This window comes from Oreochromis aureus, linkage group 7, assembly GCF_013358895.1.
Source record: "Oreochromis aureus strain Israel breed Guangdong linkage group 7, ZZ_aureus, whole genome shotgun sequence".
Taxonomy (NCBI): Eukaryota; Metazoa; Chordata; class Actinopteri; order Cichliformes; family Cichlidae; genus Oreochromis; species Oreochromis aureus.
Genome location: NC_052948.1, coordinates 32969342 through 32996803, shown reverse-complemented (window position 1 = coordinate 32996803; position 27462 = coordinate 32969342). Strand labels below are relative to the sequence as shown.

The 27462-nt window shown below is 37.7% G+C and overlaps 1 protein-coding gene and 1 long non-coding RNA gene across 2 annotated transcripts in view; one reads left to right on the top strand and one right to left on the bottom strand.

Annotated features, from left to right (window-relative positions):
• Positions 1–26126, bottom strand: part of LOC116324904 (cingulin-like protein 1) — a 62160-nt gene extending 36034 nt beyond the window's left edge. The window contains exons 1-3 of the mRNA XM_039615270.1: positions 26040–26126; positions 5372–5479; positions 2205–2335 (exon numbers count right to left, since the gene is read on the bottom strand). The gene's annotated coding sequence lies outside the window, so the exon portion shown is untranslated. The remainder of the gene's footprint in view (positions 1–2204; positions 2336–5371; positions 5480–26039) is intronic.
• Positions 12467–13267, top strand: LOC120441180. The gene is made up of 2 exons (XR_005613856.1): positions 12467–12703; positions 12871–13267. It is a non-coding gene; the product is annotated as an uncharacterized LOC120441180 (long non-coding RNA).
• Positions 26127–27462: the final 1336 nt, after the last annotated feature.

Sequence of the window (27462 nt, the reverse complement as noted above, 5' to 3'; positions counted from 1 at the left end):
AACAAAGCTCATACAATGAATTTCCTTTTTGGTTTACTGGTGTAAACGTTTTTGATTTCGTCCTATGTAATCTGATAAAATCCTTATTTAAAAGTCTCTGTTTTACAGATCTTGCCAAAAGCTCTTCAGGTTTGGACAGATCCAGATATTCAACTATAGGGGCTGAAATTTTGTTCACAGTGAAGTGAACTATCAGGAGAAAACTCCATATAGCAAGGGGTTGAGGATCCAGCATGCATATATCTTACTGCAATCAGCATACTTCCACACTTCTGTTGATCTGGCCAACTGTTACATAACGTGGATGTGCTTATTATTTGTCTGCCTGAGATGTAGAGGGACGGGTTGCAGATGCTGCTCCAAACAGTTTTTCTAAGTCTATTCATGCTTCACTGAAGATGACAATCACATTCAATCAAGTTAAAATCAAAACTTTGCACAGTAAAACTCAACCAAAGCCCAGAAAAGACCAATAAATGTCTCCACACAGCACTGGCAACTTTACACCAGGAACTGTTTACATTATGTTTATTGAGGTTATGAGGTTGATGGCTTTTAATAATTTCTAAGAATTTTTATTAGAATAAGAATGAGCCAAAAAGTATGCTAGTGTATGGATGTCTCCACTGATGGCAATGAAATTACACAGATCACCATGTGCACAAACACATAAATATACCTAATTCATTAGAAGAGCCATTAACTTTCACTTTCTCTCCTTTTCCCTCCACTCCCTCTTTTGGGAAATCCAAACATAAAGGCAGGCAGGATCCTGTTCTTTTTTCCAGCAGAGCCTGCTCCTGTTATGAGATACAGCAAAACTCCCACAATTATGTTTCAGGTGTGTGACAAAACACCACAAGTACCACATAGCATGGTCCCGACGTAATGATTTACTGGAAACCCCAGTTATCAAATGGAAAAAAACTGTGGACCTGACTCTAGATAGCGCGGTAGATTTCAATCAAAGAAATTGGTGGGAACCTAAAATCTAAGATTATTGATACTAGTCAACATGTAAAGAATAAACTGTGAATTTTATCTATTCTGTCATATAATTTGCTGCACCAATCCTTCAGTAAACACCGACTTTAATGTCACCAGATTCATTTTTTAGAATATTAGGTTTGAAAAGTGGGTGTTTTCAGTTTGTTTAAGTTTGTCGCTCTAAAAGGTTTAACGTGCAAAAGGACTTTTGTTTTTACTGAGCAAACAAAACAAAACAATGAAAAAAAACTCATCATCTCCAGATGTCCTTACTGCAGAAATGAACCAGAGAGAAAATCTGTCAACAACTAACCTGTCATAGCGTGCTACAGTTCAACAGAAATAAAAAAACAAACTACTCTCAAGAAAACTGGCCTGTCAAGATCACTGTTGAAATCTTTATCGTGCATTAATATGTAGGAGGGTAATCAGGATAAGCCAGTGTTCAGGCCAATAGTCAGTCTACAGCCCCATGAGTAGGGGTGTAGAGCCTTACTTCTTAAATAGGTTGCTAATGGTTTATCTTTATGATAACGTAAAGATACACGCTATGACAGGTTAGTTTCTGCTTTTAAGAAGTTAGAAGAAGCATCGTTTGTAGAAGTAAACTACCATGATATAAATACCTTCAGTGCTCACACGATGAGAACCAGTGTTTCATTTCAGAAAATGAGAAAAGTTCTGACAAGAATGTAACTCTACATACTGTCATATAAACCTACACGGTGTTATTGCATGAACATTAACTAATGCTTCCTGTAAGAGATTAGAAGTGCAGGGATACCGATGACAGCCAGAGTCACCAGTGTAGAAGAAGAAGAAATTCTCACTACCATCAGGACAATAAACTAGAAGTACTTTGATCATATGATGCAACAAATACCATCTATTGAAAGTATTCCAGGAGTAATTTAAGACATAATCCAGATTGCAGAAGAATATCCTGATTCAAGAACTTAAGCCAGTTGCTTGGACTGAACATATTAACATTGTTCAGAAAGGTTATGAACAAAAAACAGACAATGCTGTTGCTCACCAGTGTTTTTGAAGTTACAAGGTGCTTGAAGATACAAGAAAACATCTCAAACTTCATCAAGTATCCATTCTTCTCAAGTCCAAGAAACAAGAAACTAAAAATATGCTCTTTGAAAGGAAACACACTTTGGAAACACTCTCACAACTCCTACAACCAAACCACAAAAACAATTTTGACTCACTGTGTCCGTATGTTGCGGAGCTCTTGCTCTGTCTGTCTCTGCAACTGCTGGAGGTGAAAGGTCAATTCTTGGCTCAGAACAGCAAATCCCAACAGTCCCTCTTTTCCTGTCGTGTCCTCACACACCAAACCCTGAGATGAAGCAGTCATTAGAGCTTTCAGGTGCCACTCACTATTGCTAGTAAATTTCTCTCAATGGCCACCAGCAACATCACAAAAAAAAAAAACAGGAAAACCTCCAGTTTCTGCTCAATCTAGGTATAATATTTGCACAATTTCCTCAGAATCTATTTGTATGATGTAAACTGGGAACAAAAGATAATATGCAACAATTTCATACAACATTTATGCAAAAATACTAGTCAACACAAGTTTAATGCCAACACCGGTGATCAGGAATAGCTTATCGTCATTTGATGGCAGCTGGAGCAATTTTAATAAACTTTATTTTTATATAAAAATAGGACTTTGTTGCTCTTATCTATTGAAATGAAGGAGTTCTCTCACTGTTCTTTAGGAACGAATAGTTGTGGATGGAATAAAAAAAAAAAAAATGGTAAAAGCCAAGCCAAGATAATTTATTTAAAAAACACTTTAAAAGCAGTAACAACTGACCAACGTGCTGAACATGAATTGGTTGAAACACTCTGTATCAGCACCAGAAACAAGTATCCAAGGGTATATCACACATTCTAGCAGCTATATTAGACATCTATCTCATAACATGCTAATCAGATTGATAATGATTATGTAGTGATATATAACTTTTCCTCTGGGACAATCAGGAAGTTGTAATGTTGAACAAAATGTCTCAACCATTATTGAACAATATATTTCATGGTGATATTCAAATCAAACTATACAATGAAATGAAAGAATGCTGATATAATTGACTGACTCCAAGCCAGCCTCGGGCAGCATAAATAAGTGTACTCCTAGTGCTAGTCCCAAACGTGGATGGTTGTATGAGGAAGAGGATCTAGCAAAAAAAATCCCTGCCAAATTAAACTTGCAAATCCAACCATTATGGCCCCCCCTTGGGAAATAAAGGAGCAGCCAAAAGTACTTTTACTTTGGTTTGTGGCCAAACAGCATTAAAAAGCTAATAACCCTATTACCCTTTAGCTATAATTTTACCCTTTAGCTATAATTTTACCCTTTAGCTATAATTTTACCCTAACGCTAACATGCTAACAAGGCTGCTAAACTACAGCTCAGTTTCCCAGCCACTGATTAAGCCTACTCCGAGATTAACATTTTCTTTTAGTCTAAGACTGGGCTTAATTCAACTCTGGGAACCAAGCAGTGCAACCTGCTGATACTTTACAATGAGCATTTCACTCAAAGCACCATAGTGGTGATGCCCAGAGCTACTACAGTAGACAACAGAGTCTTAGTTTTGTTAGATTACAGTGAAAACCTGTTTACCATTTAATTAGGCGGACGTCTACTAGGACATAATCTTCCCACCAGTTGATGCTAGCAGCAGACAAGGGACAGATCATACAGACAGAAAAAGCAGTCAAGGTAGGGAAGTTGGTCCTGACACATCCTGGTCCATTTGGGACTATTTTTATTCAGTTATTGTCTCGGATCTACACACCCAGCGTATGAATTGTTTTATTTAGTACAAGGTGAGGTAAGAAAAATTCTTAACAACTGAATCTCAGAGAAACTGTTGACAATTAAAGAAGACAAAGCACAGATAAGTCGCCTTCTAAGTCATCCTATATATTTAGTCTGCAGAGTACTACGCAACAGCTCTCAGAAGTCTCAGTTTGTCAAACAGAAGAAGGATGAATCACCAGGCATGAGAAATACAGACAGACGAGAGGAGGTGAAAAGAAATGGACTGAGACCCTATGAGTACATAACAAGTTGGAAGATAAAGTTCTGGTTGTGAGTCTGAACTTGTCAAGGTGACAGAGTCCTTCAGTGAGCGGCTGTAGGCTGAAAGACAACAGACCGACTGAGTCATCCTGGCAGAACATGACGATCACCCTCATCCTCCCCTTCGTCTGTGTGTCTATGTGTCCATGTGACTCAGTCTGAGAGACAAACTGGCACTATGTTCACTCAGCAGCCAAATCTGATTTGTTTTTCCCAGATATGATCTTTAGTCCTCACTGTCCACAGTGAAAGTGACTAAATTTCTGAATCAGAGTTCTTCAGCTGAACAGAAAATCAAACTAATTTGTGTTACTTTTTGACTATGAATATCATATATGTGGTAATCTCTAATAGTGCTCTCTACCATGTCATGTCATTGGGTAATACCCTCCATCAATCAGTTTTATGTAAGAGCACAGGGTGGAGGTGATAAAAAGTTAAGATCTTCGAAATTCCCGGTAGGACTGACTGGTAGCACATCTGCATTTATGAAACTATGATCATAAAAAACTTCAGAGTGTGACATTAAAACCAACTGACTAGCTTTTCAAACGCGGGTTTATCTCGATTGTTCTTTTTTTTATTATTTTACTTTCTGCAATTAAGTCCTCAGAGTAGGGGAATAAATCGGATTTGAGCTGCCTGTCTGAACATGGCCTCAGGAGACATCCACAAAGAGGGAAAGGAAGGGAGGAGGAGAGACAGACAGAGAGAAGCGGGCCCAGATTCCCACAGAGAAATGAAGGGAAGAATCAAGCCAATGGCATAAAGAGAGTGGAAATAAGAAAAACAAACCCCCATACAGACTGTTGGGAGGAATGCAGTTAAGGCAGTGTTGTGCAATTAGCCCCATACCCTCTAGCAAAGACTCATGTTTAACAGACATTACGTTAAAATCGAAATTGCCAACTCCAGCCAACATCAAGCATAAAATACTTGATGCCTCAATAATACAGGTGATAACGATCTAACTGGGGTTTTTTCAGTGGTGGTTTTATGCTTCAGATCCTACTGCTGCTGTTCTACTGACCTTCAGACAAATGACTTCACTCATGAAAGATGAATTGTGCATTTCATCATATCCTATACTTGCACTGTAATTTTTGTTATATTATAACGTTAACCCTTGTTTTACCCTTGTATAATTCTTATATTATTGTTTTATTGCTTATATTTTATAACAGAAACCTTTTCATTTTTATATTTATATTCTTCTATACAAGGTGTACTTGTCAAAAAAATAATTGGAGGCAAGTTTCTCTTGTTTTTGCCATTTACCTGATCAACAATGGATGATTCTAGGATGTGAACTTCTTCTTCTATTAGCTGCCGGAGTTTCTCCAACGAAGCAGGAAACTCCTCTTTGTTCCGCTGGAAGTTTGGAGACTGGAGAGAGAGGCAGAGCGTTTAATCATCTTTCATCTCAGCAAATGTCACACAGTAAATCTGCTGTATCCTTAACAAACTACAGCTTTTGCAGCAACCAAATACCACTTTGAGTCTGAATGCTAATAGCTGCTATTACAGAGAAAGACATTCTGCCACTAAAGTGGGCATTTAGAGTAGAAATTGAGATTAACTGAAGGACAAACTGTTCCGCCTGGAAGACAAAATGACATTGTGAACTGAAATTAGAACAACACCCAATTAGCAAGGCATGCTCCTGTGATTTTTTTAACCACAGGAGCTCATTTTCATTTGTGTGGAATGAAGAGGAGCAATGGGAGAGAGGAAGGCTGAAATTGATCAAATCCTGCCCTCCGCAGTGAACGCTGAATCTCTAAATTCAATTTTGACTTCGAAGTTATGCACTTTTGAAGCAAAGACCGGATATCCTAGATACCAGCACGCAACTGTTTTCCATCTGTAACACAGAGCACGTAAGCAGATGATCAAATAAAATCAGACAGAATAAAAAGATCAAAGCGCTAAAAAATAAATGCCCCATTATGCTGCTTTAGATAATTTGACTCAACATAACTGAAAACAAAAGATGAAGATAAAATGATCAACTCCATATGAAAGATGAACACCAGACAATTCAGAAGTGCATTCTTTCTAATGGCCACCAGGGGACGAATCCTCTGGTTGCAAATAGAAATCTGATTATACTGGAGTCTATGAGAAAAGGGCCCACTTCTCACTTTATTAATGGTCACAGTAAATGCTTTCTTGATGAGATTATGGCTTCAAATGCTTGTTTCAAGTGTTCTTTAATGTGACCTGATGCTCATTTTGTTAAATATGTTCCTATTTAGAGCAAAAAAGACACAATCCAGTGGTTTGCTTTAAGGTGAGGCAAGTAATTTAAGGTTACAACTTTTCATTATATAGCTAAAATGTTTTTTGGTTTTGTCAACAGTCTCAGATCTAGAAAGTAATAACGTTTGGCTTAAATAGAAACTCTAATAGTTCCAGTTCTAAATACTGCATAAAATAGAAAATATGCTAAAAGAAAACATTATAGCCTATGAAATTCCAACAGTTAGCCCTTGCCTCAATTGAGCTGTTGCGCTGACTAGCAGACCTCCAAATAAGTAAGTACACGTGATAAAGCACATGATAAAGCAAATTGTCAGATGACATGCTCTGTAGAGCTCCTGTCCTGTCCTGGAGGAGAGGTCACATCTCCCTGTGTCAGCATGTCAGCTACACGACTCTCTTTTTGTCTTCACTTTGATGGATTACCCTCCAAACCCACAGCAAAATGATTGGCAGTATATCAGCAATGCAAACTTGAAAATTCCCCAGTGGAAAAGCTGAGCTGGTACAAAAACATTTAAAGTGAAACAAAGATGCTATTTGTAACAGCAAAAGTGCAGAACCTCTTAAAATTGTCTAAGTTGGTTTCAGCCTTTAAATGTCAAAGTGCTCTGTAACATAAACTCAGAAATATTCAATGTTGTTCTGGAGGAGAGACATATAATGGAGGTGTTGGTAACAACACAACTTTGCCTGTTGAGTAGACTCTCACCCACCCACCAGCTTCAAAACCCACCACAGAGAGCCATTGTCAGACTGAGCTGAAGCAGCGAACCTCGGTGACTCATATGTACATTTTTAACTTAAATGAGAAAATCAATCTTCATACATATATATAAAAACTACAGATGGACAGCCGGCAATTAATTCCTTTCCTCGCCATACGAGTGGATGCATTCATAACATGAGTGGGCTGGTTGTTCATGACACAGAGTCTGTGTTGTCTGATTAAAAGCAATCAAAACAAGTCCATTGTATTTTAATCCCTCCGAGAAAGATTATATGCGCTGACAGGAGCTTGGGAGAGCAGAGAGACATTTTTAGTTGTTAAAAGACGACGGAAATGGGAAAAACAGTCTTGGTTTACAGTATTTAAATGGTGTGTGACATTCAGTGGACCCGACAAAGTCCTATTCTTTTCAGAAAAAGTAATTAGAAAGTAAAATATAATGGCTGATGAATGTGGGACGCTATAATTCTCTCCTCATTACTGTCCAACCCTTACTCCTAGAAATTATGTTTATATACTGCTAATTTGTTTTTCCAATTATGCTTCCCGACAAAACCTAATTGGCGAAACAAATTAGTCATATATAAATGCTGCAACTGTAAGAATAATATAACCTCACACTGTCTATGGCCTTAAAGAAATGTTTAAATACAAATTTGTGTAAAAACACAAATGGTGTTAATACATAACTAAATTTTAAAAATATGATGGCTAGCCCCAAAGGCCTTGAGACCACTGGATAACCTACTGGCAGCCAAAAATCACTAGAGAAAAATTTGTATGCCTGAACCAAATGGGAAGTGGTTACTTGAGGTTTTTGGCAATCCTTAGGTGGAAATGATCACAAATATATGCACAATACTCGATCTAAAACAACCTTGCAATTAATTTGGTCACTAACAGGTTGCTCAAGTTGCCTCTAGTTTACACAGAGGACATCAACTTGCCTACAAACACTCACTAAATATTGGCCAAGCAATTTGAAATTGTAAAAAGTGCAAAACAAACACAGCTGAAATGAAGTGAAAGTAAAATTTGCCGCTTTTGCAATACATTGGTTGCAACAGTAAAGCACAACTTTTACTTTGAAGACAAAAGTTTCAAACTCCTTTTCCAGCTTTTATCAAACTTGAAATTTCACTACTGCTCAGAATGTAATTGGCATCGTCCACAAACACTACAGGTGACAATCTGCTAGCAACCAAACTAACCACAATTTGATTCTTTGTGCAACTCTGTCTCTGATTTCACCCGACAACAGCAGCAAGAAGACCTTATTAATGCTCAAAAGGTAAATGTATGAGTGTTTTGGGGCGTCATGAGGCTAAGCTACGTTAGCCATTGGCAGCTAACGTTACATTTGCAAAGTGCAGCTACAATTTCATTGCTGAAAACCAATTTCAGTCATTCTTTGTTGATAGGAAAGATACACTGTGAACAGGTCACCAGTTTGTTGCAGGGCTAACACATAGAGACAGACCATGGTAGGACTGAACTAATGACCTTGTTTAGTTTGCTAACCACTGCGCCACCGTGCTGAATAAATCAAAATAAATAAAAGCTTAGTTTTAGCTTTGAGGCTTTATAATACTGAATTTAAAACTTATTTCTAGGCTAGCTAAATAGCTAATTTGACAATCACAATTTATTTTAACTTTCAATACTAACAGGGGCAGAAACGTGGTGGAAAAAAAGACCATTGAAAATTAATGTCATTTACAACCTCAAGGAGAAATATCCACTGACAGCACAAAGTGGGCAGGTCCAAGTAAATCTTTCTCAACTCGGAAACAAGCAATCACAGAGACTTTTAATGTGAAGAGACCGCTTATTGACATATGACAAGGTACTAAAAAAGGTTAGAGGGTTACGTAAGCAACCAAAGCCCAAAATGTCTGCTTGCGAGAAACAGCAAGCAAAGCGTGAAGAGCAAATTGCTTCCTTTGCGGGCACCCCTTGGTAACTGACCAAGTGAGCAAACATACACAACTGTCACTTGTGAAATGTTTTTTGTAGCTAAAAAAAAAAAAAAAAACATTTTCTGAAATGTCTCACTCTGAGGTATGTCCAACTTTACCTACTTTGAAAGATAGTCAAATATTTATCACTGCAAAAGATTCAGTAAGGTAAATTCTTCATTGATCAAGCCTTACATTAACAAACAGCTTCAAACGAGCTGCTACCAAACTTGTAAAACTGAACTCTCTTAGCTATCTCACATTTTAGCCTTCAGCTGTGAAACATTTCATAAGTACTCACTGCAGGACGTGGAGAGAGAGAAGTGCTCATGATGACAGACGGGCTCAAAACTCATTTCCTGACTGAGCTCAGACCACAGGGGGTTTCTGTGTTTCCATGTGTATGTGTTAGTGGGTGGGCTGCACTACTGTGTACATGGAGATGACCCTAACTACAACCTCTGAGACAGAGAGGATGAGAGAGTGTTAGAGAGACTGGTGGAGAGAGAATGTGAGCGGGTCAGTTAATCTCCAGCCAAGGTTTGTCACGGACTGTGGGCTTGATTGATTAGCTCACTCAGCCTCTTGTGTGTGTGTGTTTGAGGGAGATACAGAGGGGGGAAAAGCTCTAGACTTAGAATTTTGTTACAAAACTTCAGCTAAACCAGTATTTGAATTGTAATACACTTTTGGTCCAATTTGTAAAACAATGCAAGCTTTAGTATCATGGGTTAGGCATTTCAGGCCTTGTTTTTCATATGCAGATCTGTTTTTAAAGGTTTTAAAGGTAGTATTTAGATATCCTAAAGAGCACAAGAACCCATGTTCCTGCCCTGACCCCTCAAAGTCAGGGGGAGTCCCCAGGGTGTGTCTAGGTGGGGTCTGATGACTGTGGCAGGTTAAACAGACACACCTTTATAAGTATGCAGGTATGAGGAAGGTGGGGCCTTCTTCCCAATACCTCTGCAGTCCTCCCCCTCCTTTTTCAAGTCTCTTTAATCACACGCACACAATAAGATTTAAGCAACAAGATTAAAAGTCCAGACCTTGCCAGATTTTGCTACGGTCACAGCACATAAAAACCGTTGGACTGAAATTATAATGTCCAGGTTCATCCTTCAGAGACTAGTAATAAAACTGGCTAATGTCAGGGCAAAGCCACTTAATGCGTTTCTGTTCCTTGTGTGAATTTGTGTAGATTTTATCTTAGAGGTGGATCTAAAGGAACAGTCTGCTTACCTTATATCACTCCCCAGGAAAACATGAATTTTTACACAAAAATTTAAATCCGGCGTGTAGTTAAATAACGATTATTACTATTATTAGTACCAGATTATTTTTGGACTACAGAAAGTGACAGAAAGTGGTGAAAGTAGCTTGAATGATTTTTATGAAAAACAATTCATAGCTTGATAAATATTTTTAAGTCACAACTTTCCATAATAAGGTGAACGTTTGTGAATATTTGTGAAACACTACATTCTGTAGCCTTTTGCATCCCTTTGTAGTCGTTTTGAAGCCCTCGGTGCTGATTTTGCTTAAGGTCACTTTCTGATTGTTTTGCTTCTCCATGTTGTCAGTCTCCCGTTGTGTTTGTAGTCATGTGATTAAGTTTACAAAAAATACAAGCAGCCACTTCATGCATGGCCCCCTTGACCCCTTCCTGCACTCAGCCGCTTTTAAAAGCTTGTTTCCTGAAAACAGCTGCTGCTGGAGGAAATTGACTTTAGGACATTAAACCATGAATTGTAAACACAAATGTGCTATTAAACCAAACCTATATGAGCTAAAATAGGCTAAAAGCCTGCTGAAGCTTTACTCTGACTGGGGTTTAGTCTTGGATGATTCTGTTAAACAAAAAAAAAAAAAAAAAAATCCAGAAAACTTTTACTCATAAATGAGTTAGCTCAAATTCAACTAACCTGCAGTCCAGTGTAGAGTTGAAATCATAAAACCTTCAACCTAGTCAGCTTAAGTCAAGAGTTGTTCCTGTTTCAGGAGCTAAAGAAACTCTGTCATTAGTGAAAGTAAGATTTTACTGATAAGAGTGTTACTTTCCCTCTTTTCAGATCCCTTCTAAGATATTTTTTTTTTTTTAAGATCTCCTTGTTTAAACCAATAATATTATGTTATGTAATCAGGTGAGACACTCTACCACCCACAGGAAGTTATGAATCATGCATCATCGCCTTTGTCATTGACACAGGCTCTCTTAATATTGCATATTATGCTGAATGGTTGCTTATTCAGAATTAATTTTCTTTTTGTTCTTTTACAATTTTCTTTTTAGGAAAAAAAAATCTTAAAATCTGTAAGTGAGGCATTTATTATCAGATAAAAGGGTCAGAGGTCTATGGGCATGCACTGTCACGATAACTGCAGATATTTGTTGCTCAGCAAGCAACTATGTCTGTACACAAGGAAACCTCTCCTACCCAGCACGCCTTGTTCATGACTCACAGCTCTGGTATGTCACCTTGTGCACTGATGCACTTTGAACCACCAGAAGCTTTAAACTGGGAGTGAACAGCAGACGACGCCTTGTAGTAACATTTACTGATGAGGAATGTTTCATTATGGAAACAACTTTTAGTGACGAAGTTCATTAACAGTGTAACGATTATGTTAATTTACACAAATGCCAAGTCATGTGCATTTCCTTTAAATATAGTCTGGTTAACTCCTAATGCTAAAAATTTCATTCTAATCTTTCAAAATAAAGACCTCTGTCAGATTAGGGCTGTGCGATATGACCAAAATCTCATATCCCGATATTAAGACATCTATCGTCTGATAACGATATAAATCACAAAAATGTAACATTTTCTGTAAATTCTGTGAATCTCGGGCAGCTCGACTTGCGTGAAGTGTTTCCAGCTGGGCGTCGCGTACCTGGAGTCGAGTGTTTTAACTGATGCATGAAACGATACATTTTTAGACATAGGTTGTAACGGCCGCCGTTTTCTTTGTGAGTATTTATTACACAGCGTGCTGCGGGGAAAAGCCTGTTCTAACGTTTGAGTCTAAGGTTTATTTTTTAGCACCTGACGGCTCTTTTTTGCTTCTCATCCGTAAATACTCTGCATCTTTCACGTGATTCAGTTTATTTTGAAAAGTCTCAACAGGATCCTGAGCTTTATTGTGAAAGGTTTATGTGGAAAATAAACAAGCGGACACGAGGTGGTTTTACCGTCGTTGTTGCTAACGACAACGCATAAAAACAAGTGCTTGTCCGTCTGTAGTGTGGTTATATTAAATATAAGAGAAAGAGAGAACTTTAGGAAATTAATATAGCCACTACAGTGACCATCAAAATAATGAAAAAATATTGCCGTAAACAGTTTATTTTGCGACACCACGAAACAAACGATAGCGTAAAATGAAACAATAGACGTTTTTATATCATCATCCGATATATATCGTTATATCGAACAGCCCTACGTCAGATAAAACTACATTTATATTTTTAAGTTTAAGGCTTGTCTTATAATTGTTAACAAAATTGTAGTTCTGTCAAAACAAAACTGTGAAGATGTTTTCAGAAACCTAACACAGCATCTGAAAATGAAGAAGCTAAGTGGTGAAATTCTCGTTTCTGGAGCTTTCCTGCTGGCTGCTAGCACATTAAATGGACTATTATGTTTAATGTAAATCCACCAGGTAGAACCTGTTACTTCCCATGCTCTGTCAAAAACATTGTTTTTATTAGACACAGTGAAAATAGAAAGTTAAATTCCTGACTGTCATCCATTATGTATTAAAAACAACAAAAAACATTCGTGTTTCAGTTGTGCTGAATTTAACACTTCTGCCAACTTGATTTTTAGGGGAAACGCCTACAATGGGTACTGATCTACACCGCAACAGACATTTCTACTGCATTTTTGAACTCGATTTCTCCTCAGCTGGACTGCAGTGGAACAACTGAGATCAAACAATGAAGAAGGAGCAGAAATGCAGAAAATACACAGTGGAGGACAAGGAGGTCAACATAACTTTGACCAAACAGAGTGTTTAGTCTCTTTGGAAACTTTTACAACTTTTTTAGAAATTCAAGTTCAAAACCAACCCAGTATTGAGGATTGTAGTTGATTAATTAATCCCAGCTAAACATTACTGGACGTGTAGCTCTTCCTCTCTCTCTATAAAAACACCAGCAGTATAAAACAGCAGAACCAGTTTGTCTGTACCCAATGAGGCGAATAAACAAAATACCACCTCTCCTGTATTTGCCCTCTTCCTGTTTGCACCTCCCCTTTTAATTGAAGCATAGGTGGGCCTGTCCCTCTGTAGTTAACAATTACACAAGTTCAGGTTCAGATCTCTCGTCACCCTCACATTAACCATGTCAAACACAACAAAACCACTATGCCCTCCATTTCTTGAAAAGTGCTCACACACAAAGTTTACTAGGTGATGTTCAGGAAACACTTTCTGAGGGAAAAGGGAAACTTTGTACATTTATCAAGTGATGATGTGAAAATAAAATGTATTTGGCATCTAAATGCAGATGACAGCTTAAACTAGGGAACACTTAATTCAAGATGTCCACAACATGCATGGACAACCTGTGGCAGATAAAGTGCCATTACGGAAAATAATCCATCATCTTCTAGTAACTTCCTTTTTTACCCTAATGCACGACCTACACCAGACTGATTAATGGTATGTTTTTACTGCATACAGGTATTACTCTGGGTTATTTTAGGGTTTGGCACAATACCGCTCTCACCACCACCCAACCGCATCGCAATCCATACACATGCACAGGTGTGCAGGGCTGGGTGTGCAACCTACTTATGATGAGCTCCTCCCAAAGACGCATCCAAAAGAAATAAAACCTCTGTGAGATGTCGTCTGTCCGACAGTCAGGGAGAAAAACAGGTAGAGCAACACAAAGACACAGCAGGTAGACCTAAAGGAAACCAAACATGCAGTGGGAAATTACACACTCAGGGAGACAAGAACATAAAACACATCCTTGTGTCCTATTGGGAGTGTCCCCCATTAGAAAAAGTGAAAGTACCAGCCTTTAGGTTGAAAGCTAAAAATAATATATATATATATATATATATATATATATATATATATATATATATATATATATATATATATATATATATATATATATATATATATATATATATATGTTTAGATTTTACAAATAATGGGACTTTCCACAACTGAAAGCACAATTAGTTGCAAAAACATTATACCGTAAAACTTCTAAAGAACTGGACACAGTCCAAGACCCACACGGGCAACAGATGTAAAACACGCTTCTGTTTGCACTACACTGGGTGGGTCCTCGAATGTGTCTGCATGTTTATTTGTGCAGTCATGAGTTTTGGTCTGCAGACAGACACACTATAGGTGAATGAATAAATTTTACCGAAGATTTACACAAATGTTTGATTCTATGTGAACCGGCCAACAAAATACAGACAAAATGCTTAAAAATGTCTTTTAAGAACAACAATAAGATAAAAATAACAGCTAATAGACAATATGTGATTCAAGAAGAGATGGATTCTGATGGGCAGTGTCACAGCAATCCTTCAGAGGCTCAGAGAAAAGTGCGACGCCCCTGATGAAGCACTTGTAGAAGATAACTGTGCATAGACATATGACTTCATTAGTGACTTTATGCAGTAACTCAGCTAGGCCATCTAGTAACATTTGGCTATGTGATGCATGTAAAGTCATGTATTTAAGAGTATTTCTAGTGGTCTTTATCATCCATTTAGGCCAAAAAATGTTCTACACATTTCTTCACATTCCAGATTGAAGTAATATTATAAACTGATTCACCATGAAAATCGAGCAAAGCTGTAAGTAGTACTTAAAACTACTTGGATAGTCTGAATCTCTCAATACTGACCAGTCCAAATACAGGTAAAGGAATATGCCTGAACCAAATTATGCATCATTGAAAAACAAAGCCTTACAATTCAAAAAGTGTAAACCATTGTACAATACAACTACTACAGTGAGAACTGTTCCATAGTTTGTCTTAAGAGTGACTACCCAATAAAACAGCACTTACTTGTAGTGAGCAAAACGCTTCAAGGCTTTAAGTAAAAGAAAATTATTTCACATATTTATCCATTTTATTTAAAAACCATTTTTACCATAACATAAGAATTACCAGTACTTCCATGTGTTCCACACTCAACACCTTCTCATCTGAATAGTTTTTGCTGCCCATCCTTAACCAGATATTAACAAGGTGGTGGCAAAAAAAGGCAATGACAACGTATGACCATAATGAAATTAGAGCTTTGCAACACAGCAACATGTAACGTAATGCTCATGGCCTATCAGAATTTAGGGTTGACTCTTTAAACAACAAATAGAGTCAACCTAGCCCAGTTGGAATCACTGGGGATTATTTGGAAAGCTGCAACATATCCAACCCACTAAACCTAAGTTTAGTGGGTTGGATATGTTATAATTCCCAGTCTTTATGTCATAAATACTGGGAATCCTCTGTTTTCCATCCCCTGTCAGTGTTTCTAATAGAATCAGATTCTATTTGTGGTGGTTGCGGGGTGACACGTGTGTACATGAATGTGCGGTACACCTACGCTTGATTAAATGAGTTAAAAACTAACACTATATACATTTAATGAGAATAAATAACAGAGGAAACTCCAGCCATCTCCCCCACTTCTCGACAGATTTCAACAGCTGGTGACGGCAGTCGCCTCATTTTGCTCTGCAGCTTCTGCAAGCTCAGTTTAGTGGCACATGAACCAGCTCCCCACCTGCCGAAGGTTCTGGTTAGAGTGGCCCCTCCAGCTTGCAGCAGATCTCCAGAGCAGAACAAAGACTACTGTTGCCAGCTGCAGTTCACAACAATGGGAGATGGAGATCGAGCTGAATGATGTTGACAACCACCACAAGGGTGACCTGGCTGAAATGGGCCAGAGCTAACAGGTTAGCAACAACTGATGTTTGAAAATAAGAGCAAGATGGTTATTGAGTATTAAACTGCATGGCTGGAGGCATTCTTTAAAAAATCTACTGAGTTCCAAGCATACTTTAGTGGCCTGCCTATGTGTGAGAAAAAAACAACAACAAAGACTTTCCATTTGACATGAATCTGGTATGAAGGTTGGGTGAATGTGTATTCTATTTGGCTTACATGCCTAAGGCTAACCACACAGTAGTCTTTTCCAATTAACAGTCAGTGGGGTGCATTTTTTAAAAATTAACCTTGATAAAGTTGGTCAAATTGGTCAGTGGCATTTTTTGATATTTAGAAATTTGTCAAAAATTCTGCCATTGTTAACATAATCTGGCCTCTGGGAGACTAATCTGATGCTTTTACGCTGATTTGCTGAAATATATTAGGTTACTTTCTTTTTGCTTCAAAGCTTCAGTTTTACTGCCCATGCATAGTTTAAGCAAAGCAAAATCAGTTTTACCCTGAAAACAATAATAAACATGCCAGTTAATAAGAAGCTAACACCATGTTCAGTACAATCATGTTTTTACTCTAGAGCCATGATATGTAGAAGGATATGCAAATGATCAACACTTTCTTTTTTAAACTCACTTCACTTTCTCATCTCCAAGTTCAGTTTTAAAACTAGAGCATCGACAACAACAACATCAACTCTCCAAGCACTGCAACTCCCACCCAGCACCCACCCAGCCTGCACCCACTCGGCCCTCCGATGAGGCTTAATGAGTAATAAGCACTGGGTGACCACAGTCTTGGAGTCAAGCCAACTTTCCCAGATGCCAAATTGAAGCCTGGAGGTACTGCATAATGCAAAACAACACTCATTAAAACTTGGAGTGAAAAAAAAAAAAACACAAGGAGCTATAAAATGCAAAAATGCACTAAGATGCATTCGAGGAGAAGCTCTGTAGCAGTTTCTAAATGATGCAGATGAATAATTAACTCTCAGGTGTCCATTAGCGGGAGAATTTACAAGATGTAGAAAATGGGTTCCAAAAAACGCTCATGACCTTCAAACCGAAACCATTTGGCCCGAGCACTATGTTATGGAGGCGAGTGTGAGCTTTGGAAAGGATGATGAAATGGAAGGAAATCAACAGCAAAAAGAGCGACGTTTCTAGATGCAGAATGTGAAGCTTTCACACTTCAGCTAAATTATACGGTACAGCGGTTTTTCTTCTTATTGAATTTACAAATGGATAGTGTAATGGATTGCATTATAGTAAGTTATTTCGATAATCTCTGAAAGCAATTCAGTTTCTATGGTGTCCACAGGGCTTAAAATCACTATCCTGTCAGTGATTTTAAAAGTTATTTTTGCTAAAACAGCAGTCAAGGTGGCAACAGACAAAAGAAATGTGACTGCTGAAAGCTAAACTATTACACAGCTACATCTTTAATATAATGTAATGATAACAAAAGACAACAACCACATTAGAAAGCAAATTAATAGATCTGTAGATGACCAATGAACACAGAACTGGAATCGACTTAATGTGATGTCCAAATTGGAACTACAATGAGCTGTAAATATGTGTTCAAACAGTGAGGCTAATGGTGCCTGTAACTGATTACTTTATCTTTTACAATGAGTATGTATCTTGAAAAGGAGAAAAAGAAGAAATATGTGTATTTGTTTGGTGTTTATGAACATCTGTTTTTCCTATCTTTCTATATGCAGTAACCGATGAAAATAAAGAAGAATACCATGATGGGTTTTCCCTAGAACACATTAATACCTCAAAAATTTGCAATCCAATAAGATTCTGAAAGGGGTCATTCCACATGAAGAGTATTTTTACTTTAGGTACTGTATGTATATTTTGATATTAAACCTTTTTTTAAGCAGGCCTATGAACTGTAGTCAAGAGTGCAAATAATATTAGCTTTACTGTTTTCAGTATTTTATGCACAACAGTTTGCTGTATTTATTCATTTCATCATTTATTATGGTTTTCTTTGTCCCCTGCTTGTTGATACGCTCCCCTGTATCACCTGATTAAAACAAAGCACTGGTATGGCCCTTATTCTTGTCTGTATGTTAAATATTATTAGTACAGCTGAGAGGCTGTTAGTTTAACCTAGCATGAAAACTGTAAGCAGGTGACTACTGACACATACACCTGCAACCTGTGGGAGTACAAAAGAACAGGAAGTCCTCGAGTTTGTGTTAAAGTGGTGCTGCTGCAATCTGCAATAATGGCATTATGAAAGACAGGTTAAATTTATCTGCATTATAAACAGCTCAGGGGAAGAAAGTGATTTTCTAGGAAGTCAGCCATCTTGACCTTAGACCAGTGTGAAGTCATGCGAGAGATATATCAAAGAAAGGGGAGTTTCTACCCGCAGGACTGATACCAGCACACAGTACTAGTCCATTCCCGGCTCCATTAAGAAAAGTAATATTTGAATTGCATAATGCTACTAAAATGAGGAGATCGCAACACGGTACCAAATAGTTTGCGTGTGTGTGTACGTTCATCTTGTCCTTCAAAACTCACGCCCTGATTCCTAACATACCATCTCCATCCTTCCTGCTGCTTTCACATGATTCACTGTTGACTTGCAGTTTGTGGCATAATCTCACTTTCAGTCATGCTTTTATGTGACTCCTGTGTGTGCATAATTAAAAGATTGTGAGCTAGAACAAGCCTTATGCTAAGACGCCTTTTTTTAAAAATGATGGCTTGTTTGTTTTTTTTGAAAACATTGTTTTAATATTTTGATGTATTTCTACACTGAATCATTCTGGAATTGGCTGCTTAGAGTTGACAAACTCACAAATTACTCACTCAATTCATAAGTGCATAAGGACATCTTTATTTTCACTTCATGGAAATAGTAAATAAGTTTTTTTTTTTCCAGTGTCTCGCTTCTCTCTCACACATGCACAGTAGCTCCACATCTTTTATTGAGCCACCAAACAATCTGTGCTATAGAAAGGCAGCTAGCACAATACTAAATGTCATTAATGAACATTTCATAAAACCACAGTGACTTACTGCACAGAGATCTTTTTTCTTCTTTTTTTTCAGGGGTTTATGAAAAATTCTTTCTTCCATTGTGTTAATGATTGATGGGCACCAAATGCCACTATGGGGTGTTTCCCATACCAGACAGCTTGACATTTGATTATAATAGAAATGAATGTTGCACACAATAGGTGGTTTGTTGTAAACCTAGGGGCAATAGAAGATAAATATTTATACTGTTTTGTGAAGCCAAGGTATCGTTCCACAAACTTTCCAAAAGAAGATTCTAGTTTTTTTGAAAAACTAACTACACCCATGACTTAATAGTTTGTAGAAGCACATTTAGCACCTATAACTTAGAGTAACTGTTTTCTATATGACCTAATCAGTCTCTCACGTCATTTCTGGAGGAATTTTGGTTCAGTTTTCTTTACATCATCACTTCAGTTCATTGAGGTTGTGCACAGTTTGGTTAAAGTCCTGCCACAGCAACACTTTAACCAAACTGTGCACAGCCTCAGTCAGGTTGAGCTCTGGACTTTGACTGGACCGTCACAACACCTTCTTTTCTTTTTCAGCCATACTGTTGTAGATTTGCTGTTGTGCTCAGGATCATTTTCTTGTTGAATGACCCAATTTGGCTGCAAAACAAGTCCAAATCATCACTCCTACCCGGCAGTAGTTTGAGGTGTTGATATGCTGTGTTTGGTTTTGGCCAAACATCTCCACACCAGTCTTGTCTGTCTGAAGGACATTGTTTCATGAATCTAAACAATACTGCCATGTTTTTCTTAAAGAGAAGACGCTTTCTCCTGGAAACTCTTCGAAATAAGAAACACTTGATCAGTCTTTTTCCAATTGTACTGTCATAATCGTCCCAAGAGTAGATGTTGGAAAATCTACTCCTGGAAGGACTGTGGTTAGTTGAAAGCTACAGACCATCACACTGCCAAAACTTCTGCTGTTATACAGGCGGTCACACTGTTTTAATCAAGTGCATTTCAAATCTCTTAGAGTCCTATTAGAGCTTTCTTTTCCACATAACTGCAGATAAAAACGCAGACAGAAATACTACTGCCCCGCCCACCTCAGATTTATCGATTATCTTTGGCCAAAGTAGACTGGTAGTCACTATCTACTTTTTATCTCATTTGTTATACTACTAACACCTGAATGCATCAGTTGACATGTAGGAAGAATATGATAATATTATTTTCCTAAATGACAATTTTAAGTCATTTATTTTTGTGTTATTACAAATGATAGCTAAGCTACATTTAAGCAAGTGCTTTTTATTATTAATTATTAAAAGTTTATTATTAATAATTCAAAATACTTGAGAAAGTATTTTGAATTATTATTAAGTGGAGAAGGAATGATTACTAAGCTGCATAAAAAGACACGTAATGGTTTTTAAGGTTCAGGTATTTGACATATTGTCTCCGTCAGGCTGCTGAACATGTACAATCACTTCTGCAAACACAAGTGAAGCTTTAGGAAGAATGACAGCAAACACAGACATACTTTGAATATCATCTGACAGACAGCGCTGTGAGCAAAAAAGCATAACAGCCATGGGAATGCACCTCAATAAGACAAGAAACTTTGGTGTTCTTTGTCACCTAATTGCATTCACTGACCTGTGCACAAACATGACACTGAAAATGAATGCATAATTACTTTCTTTAGAAGATCAAAAATACTGATTATAAATGCTGAGTATGTGGATGTTTGATTGGAATATTACCTTAAGAAAATAAAATAAATAAACCTTTTCCTAAAAATTCCAGAAAAAAAAAAAACGGATAACAACATTCTTAATTTTAAATTTGTAACTGCCCTTTCTAATAAAAATGTCACAACTTGTCACCAGTTTTGACATCAAGTGAATTTATGAATGCTGATGTCATCATTCTTACTAAAATGGCATAGCTAAATGTTAAGGTAATGGAGGTTTCGGTAAATGAAGTAGTCACACACAAAGACTTGTATCTACAGGTGAGAAACAATTTCTTAAAAACAATGACATCATCTATAATCTCAATTATTCTCGCACACACCCAGCTTTGTGAAAGTTGGGATCGTCTATGAGACTGTCCCAAAAGGGCTTGGGAAACAGTTCACAATACAGGCCTTACTGATATTCTTTTTTTTTTTTTAAATTTCATTTGTTTTTAGTAAATCTCTTGTGCAGTACATTCAAGGAAAATGTTTCCAAGTGAACCAATTCTGATGTGTAATTTATTAGTTCCCACAGTCATTTGGAGCTATAAAATCTCGATTCAGGCCACATCAGTATGTGATGTGAATGTAGCCTTAGTGCTCATGTGTTCAGGATTAGAAAACACTGATGAAAATTATATATATCCTCATTAATCTTTATATAATTTGCCCCAAACCATTTTTTCTTTCTTTAATTTGATGTCTTGAAAAAATTCATTTTAGTTTTTGATCAAGACTTCAAGGATGGGATGAAAAATTTAGTCCAGTAAATGCACATCAGGTTTAGCATGCTCCAAAATGAAAGTCAAACTGATGTTGTGGATGTCAATTCAACAACACTTTGAGCTACTTCTTTAAGACTGCTTGGACGTCCTTATTAGACTTCCTAGTTAGTGTTCAAGAAATGCTTTCCATAATATCTTTTTTTCAGTTTGAAGAAAACAAAATAAACATTTACAATAAAGTTCATGAGGAACAATTTCTCCCAGTTTTGACCAAGGAGACAATGTCAGAGTTTCAGCCGTGTTGCTATGAAACTTAACTTGATTGTAATTTTAAAACCCTCAAACAGCACTTTGTATTTATGAAAGCCAAAAAAGACATTTTACCCTATACCGTAAATCCAAAAGCTCCAAGTTATTATCAGCTCATCATATCAATTTTAATGTTAAACTGGCAAACCTATGACACCAAGAGTGCAGTGGGTTGCAGGGCTGATGATGGTGTTGGCAAAGTTAGGTTTGTGTACTAGCAGTGAGTTGACTAGAGAAACTGAAACCACAGGTACAGGATACATTTCTCTTAAAGCCATTCCCTTTAATTAATGTGGGTAACCTGTTTGTGATGTAGGCCAAGTGTTGTGGGTAGTAAGCAACTGTAACATGTTACTGGCATGTAGCTGAAGGTACCGTGAAGGCCATGTCAACAGCGATTAAGTTACCATAATCTAATGGCTAGATAAGTTTCTCTGTAACAGATATCCAAATGTGCATTTGCAAGGAATTTAAATAAAATGTCTCCTCATACAGTCCTGTGCAAAGGTCTTAAAGTACCACTCATTTCTTTATAGGTTGCTTACAAGGAGCCTTTCTTGTAATTTTTAAAAAAGTCTATCTTTGAGTGTTTGTATTTGAACATTGGCTGCTTTTTCACTCATTTTCACTCCAGTCATTGTACCTGACCATTTTTGGACAAATGTTTCTTTGTTTGTTAAGCCACTCAACACCAACTGAATCATTCAAGCATAAAAAATGCACCTAATACAAGGGATAAACCAGTGTTGTGTCTATACATAACAGACAACTTAGCAACGAACCAATTTAGAAATGTATCTTTAGCCACATTATTTTTCCTCTTTTCTTTAGCTGAATTTCTGGAAAATGGCAAAGATAAAACAGTTTGAGGGGGATAAAATATTATTTTGACACCAAAAGGTGATATCTCAGCATGGCGTGCAGTGTTTCCTTAAAACATTCAGGGGAACTGGACAAATAAAGGACAAGAGAAGTGGCAGTCCTTCCACTTCCTTATGAAAAGAAATGATCTACCACAGATAAACATCATCTGAAATTTATGCCCTCAAGAAACAGGAAAAAAAATCCAGCAAAGAACTTACACAGAACTTGAGATATATTTTTTACAATGTGTTATTCTTTGACTTGCATTAACACTTACTTATGCAACATTTTAACCCATCTCTACTCCATTACAAACAGTGACAAGGCAAGAGAGAGAGAAAAGAGAGAGAAAGCAATGAGACAGTGTAGGGTGGGTGTGTGCCGAGCAAAACTGTGAAAGAGATCAGTTGTGTATTCTCGTTGGTCTGGTTCATTAACTGCCTGGGCTGGAGTCAAGTGAAAGAATGTAGTTCCATTAATACCCATTAAAGAGAGAGAGGATGGGTGTGCGAAGGACAGAGGTTGGATACAGATAAACAGATTGAAGTTGTTACACATGATTTAACTAAATTTCTTTGTCCCATATATACGTATGGTTGAGTTTGGAAAACTGATAAAAAGGAAAGACTGAAACATCCAAAAGATAAGAAAGTGGTATTAAGAAACCAAAGGAACTGGGTGAGAGTGAAAGGGGAGAAAGGGTGACTGAAACGGAGAGAGCTCTGATGAATTGTTGAAAAATTCTCAATGAGAAAAGGGATTAAGTCAAAATATGACATAGAAAAAGAGAGAAATACTGCTGCACAATATGCAATGACTAATGCCTTGTGTGGTGTGTTGGGTCACTCATTCCCTTGGTTCAACCCTTTTTAAAAACACACACATACACACATCATATATATACACATATACATATATATGTATATATATATATATATAGTCAAAGCTAAAAAGCTAAAAGCTAAATACAACAAAACTAATAAGCTTAACTTCTGGTATGTAAGAAAATCCAAGTCATCATTTACACAGTGTAAGTAAAATAAAAAAACATATATACACACCCCAAAAACTAAAGAGTCAAGAGTAAAAAAGTGTAAAATCGAGAGTAACAGTAAAAAATATGTTAGATATATGGAATGAAAGATAACGACATGGAACGTGGACTAATACAAAGACACTTTAGCTAAGCAAGAAAGTCAGTAATGCTAACAGCTGACAATAGTTTCAGCATTCTTCAGCCAAGAAAACATTTACACGTGAATGACTGCAATTTGCCTTAGACAATCGTGAAAAACCAGCTTTAGAAAGCACATTTTACATTCTGAACACAGGACAACAACACTGATCATCTATTTAACACATAACTGCGTAAAGCTGACTTCATTTTAGCCTGCTAGCACATCTCTGTGAGGATGACATTTTCTACATTTTGCAACATATGTGAGAAAACATAACTTTCAGAAATATAATAAGTAATTGTATGTGCTTGACGTCACCCTTTAAAGCAACTCATGTATCACTAATATCCCTGCTTCTTAAGCTAGCTGTCAAGGCTGCAAAAGTAGCTGCGTAGGCAACACGCTCACTGGCCTGCAAGCTAAAAACAAAACAAACTAGAAAAAAATACAAAGATATAAGCTCACAATGGCTACAGGAACTCACTTATTCCTTTAATTATTGTTAATGTGATAAAATAATATCGATTTGTGGCGACTATTTCACAGAAGAACTAGCCTAACAACCACTGCTCTCTCTGGCCTGTTGTATCTTCTGACTTAAAACTGCCATAGTTCTCACTACTGTTGGTGTCTCCATGACCGTGTTTTACTGTGATTACACACACACACACATAAACACACCCACACAAACAATCACAGCTTGTAATCAGTCGCCCAATTTCATTCTTCAACCAAACAGGCATGCAGGGGTAGAGACCCAGTTAAGAACAGCATGGTTTGGTTAGGTGTTGTTATTGTTGCTGTGACTATTACTAATTAAGTGTTAAGTAACACAGCAGCTCCACGTGGAGTCAGTAAAAGTTCACATAGCGCCCTCCACCCAGCTGAAATAAAGATAACATCTCATCTCTGTTGGCCTCTTATCAGAGGGCAGAGTCTGACTTACCCTTTGTCTGAGTGTACTTTGAGAAAATGAAAACTGTTAGATATCATCAGTATTACAAAAAGAGGGAATTTTATTGTCAATGCCTGACACGAGTTTGATCTTGCAGAGAAGTAGCTTAAAGTCACTATTATGGTGGATAAGAAACTGCAAAACGTATATTTTCATGCCACTTTACAACACTGAGATTTCATGGAAGGTAGTATAAACTCCCCACACTATACTTTCTGGCCATAAGTATGTAGAAACTGCACACAGCAGACCCACAGTACACATGAAAAGTGAATCTGTCATTCCAAAGCCACAGACACTAAATGCTCCTCCAGCTCAGACTCCTAAAAGGTTTCCACATGATTTTCCAGTTCATCCTGAACGTGTTGGAAAAGACCAAGGTCAAGGTGCTTTACATGTCAGTCAAGTTTTTCAACACTGAAATGTGTAATGTAGCTCAACAGTGAGAATGAGCCCAGTGCCTAATTTTAGGTTGTTTCATTAACATGATAAAAAGCAAGGAAAAGCCTGTAGTAACCACTTTCGAGTCCACGCTGACTCCATATAATAAGATGCTACACAGTTGCACTATGTAGCACTTTATATTTCATTCTATAATCAAATTTAAAGTATTTACTATTGTATTGAAAATTATTTGTTAATGCATTTTTTTAAAGTATCTGCATTACTTACATGTTTCTCCACAGTATTAATACACTACAGGTATTACAACCTGCATACCAGCGCCATGAAAAGTACTCAAGCACAAACACAGACTGCAGTAAGGCGGGCCACAAAGGTTGAGAACTATTGATTTCTGGTAACATTATCACACTAATGCTGTTAACTCTGAGCAGCTCTTGCATAATGCTCCTGGAACAACAGTAGCTTTAATCATACTTCATAGTTCTTCAGTCACCATATTAATTGCCTATTCTTATCATACTTTATGGTACCTTCTCTCCGTTTACACTGCCTGTCTCAAGCTTCATTATTTGAAGATCTACATGCTAAATCAATCCTTCGGACTTGTTAATATGTACTCTGGCTGAATTTATTAAAGCCTGCATCTCCATTTGCCGCAGGCTAAACTTTAAAAGTTTAGTTTAACTTTTTTTGTGCACAGTTTTGACCTGAAGCAGTCTCTGTGCTTCCCTGCATCAGCTGGATTATCTGTTCCTCAGCACTATCCTTAAAAAAACAGACTAAGTAAGTAAAAGCAGCGCATTTCTGACCCGGAATCAATGTCAACAAAAAAAGCTGTGCCAAAGCGCTCCCGTTAAACTCCAACAAGTGTTCCTGGTAAATTATGAGCTTCTTACCTGTTCCTCCTCCTTTCTGCGGTGCTCTGATGCCGACTGACAGCCTGCTGAGTCTGCCTGACAGGAGTTTCCTTGTGGGTGTGGCCAGAGTTACACCTGCCGCACACCGGAACGTGCGTAATGAGCCCAGCTGACTCACGCAAAGTCGCCCGGGAAGGGAGGAGCAGGGAAAGGTTTGAGCTGGTTAAACGTTACATTCTCTGGCAGAAATCCACGAGAACATTTTTGAGAGGCATGAGAACGAACTCACTCTGTCTTTGACACCATTTTTGGAAATGTAGTGCACCACTCTCACCATCGGGCAGCTTTTGCAACTATTTCAGGAATGTTTTCTTGTGGTTACCATCTTCTCCCTCTGATGACATTAAGTGACAAATATATTTATATGTCTTAGTTCCTTGTTTTCATATGCACTGCTAAACAAAATCATAAGACCACCATCCAATCAGCTGTAAAGTTTATAAATGAACAGTATTAATAATAACCAGAATAATTGTGTGTCCACCAGTATGTACAAGCTCTTTAACCGAGATAATATTTTTAATGCTAAAATATAATTTTTGCTGCCATTCATTAATTTTCCAATTCACTGTTTGACAAAAAGAAAAGAAAATTTTCAGTGATTGAGTCTTATGCTCAGATAATTTTTCACTGATTCAGAGAAGTCAGGATTTGGGTTGAGAAACATGAATTCAGTTTGTTATTTGCCTGCCAAATAGCAATATAATTTCTCGTTTTAAACAAGTTTTTGTCAGATTTCTAAAATATTTGTGTTTTTTTCTTTTTATGGTAGGTGGTCTAATATGCATTTGTAAAGCATTGTATTGTACAGACACGACGCCAGACCACCAACCTCTGACTCTCTCCCCCACTGATGTAGGAGCGGTGCTGAGCAGGATCAATGTCCACAAGGCTGCAGGTCCTGATGGCATCCCCGGGCGTGTTCTCAGAGCGTGTTCTGGGGAGCTTGCAGGAGTCCTGACAGACATATTCAACCTGTCCTTGGCCCACGCTGTGGTACCGGCCTGCTTCAAATCCACCTCCATCGTCCCGATACCCAAAAACTCCAACCCATCTAGCCTCAATGACTACCGCCCAGTAGCACTCACCCCCATCATCACTAAGTGGTTAGAGCAGCTGGTCCTAGCACACTTCAAATCCTGTCTCCCCCCCACCCTGGACCCCCACCAATTTGCATACCGCCAGAACAGGAGCACAGAGGATGCAGTCTCCATCGCACTGCACTCTGTCCTCTCACACCTGGACAACAACAACACATACGCCAGAATGCTGTTTATAGACTTCAGTTCAGCGTTCAATACAATCCACCCCTCACAACTCATCAGGAAACTGACAGACCTGGGCATCAGTTCCCTCATCTGCAAATGGTTACTGTACTTCCTGACCAACCGCCCCCAACATG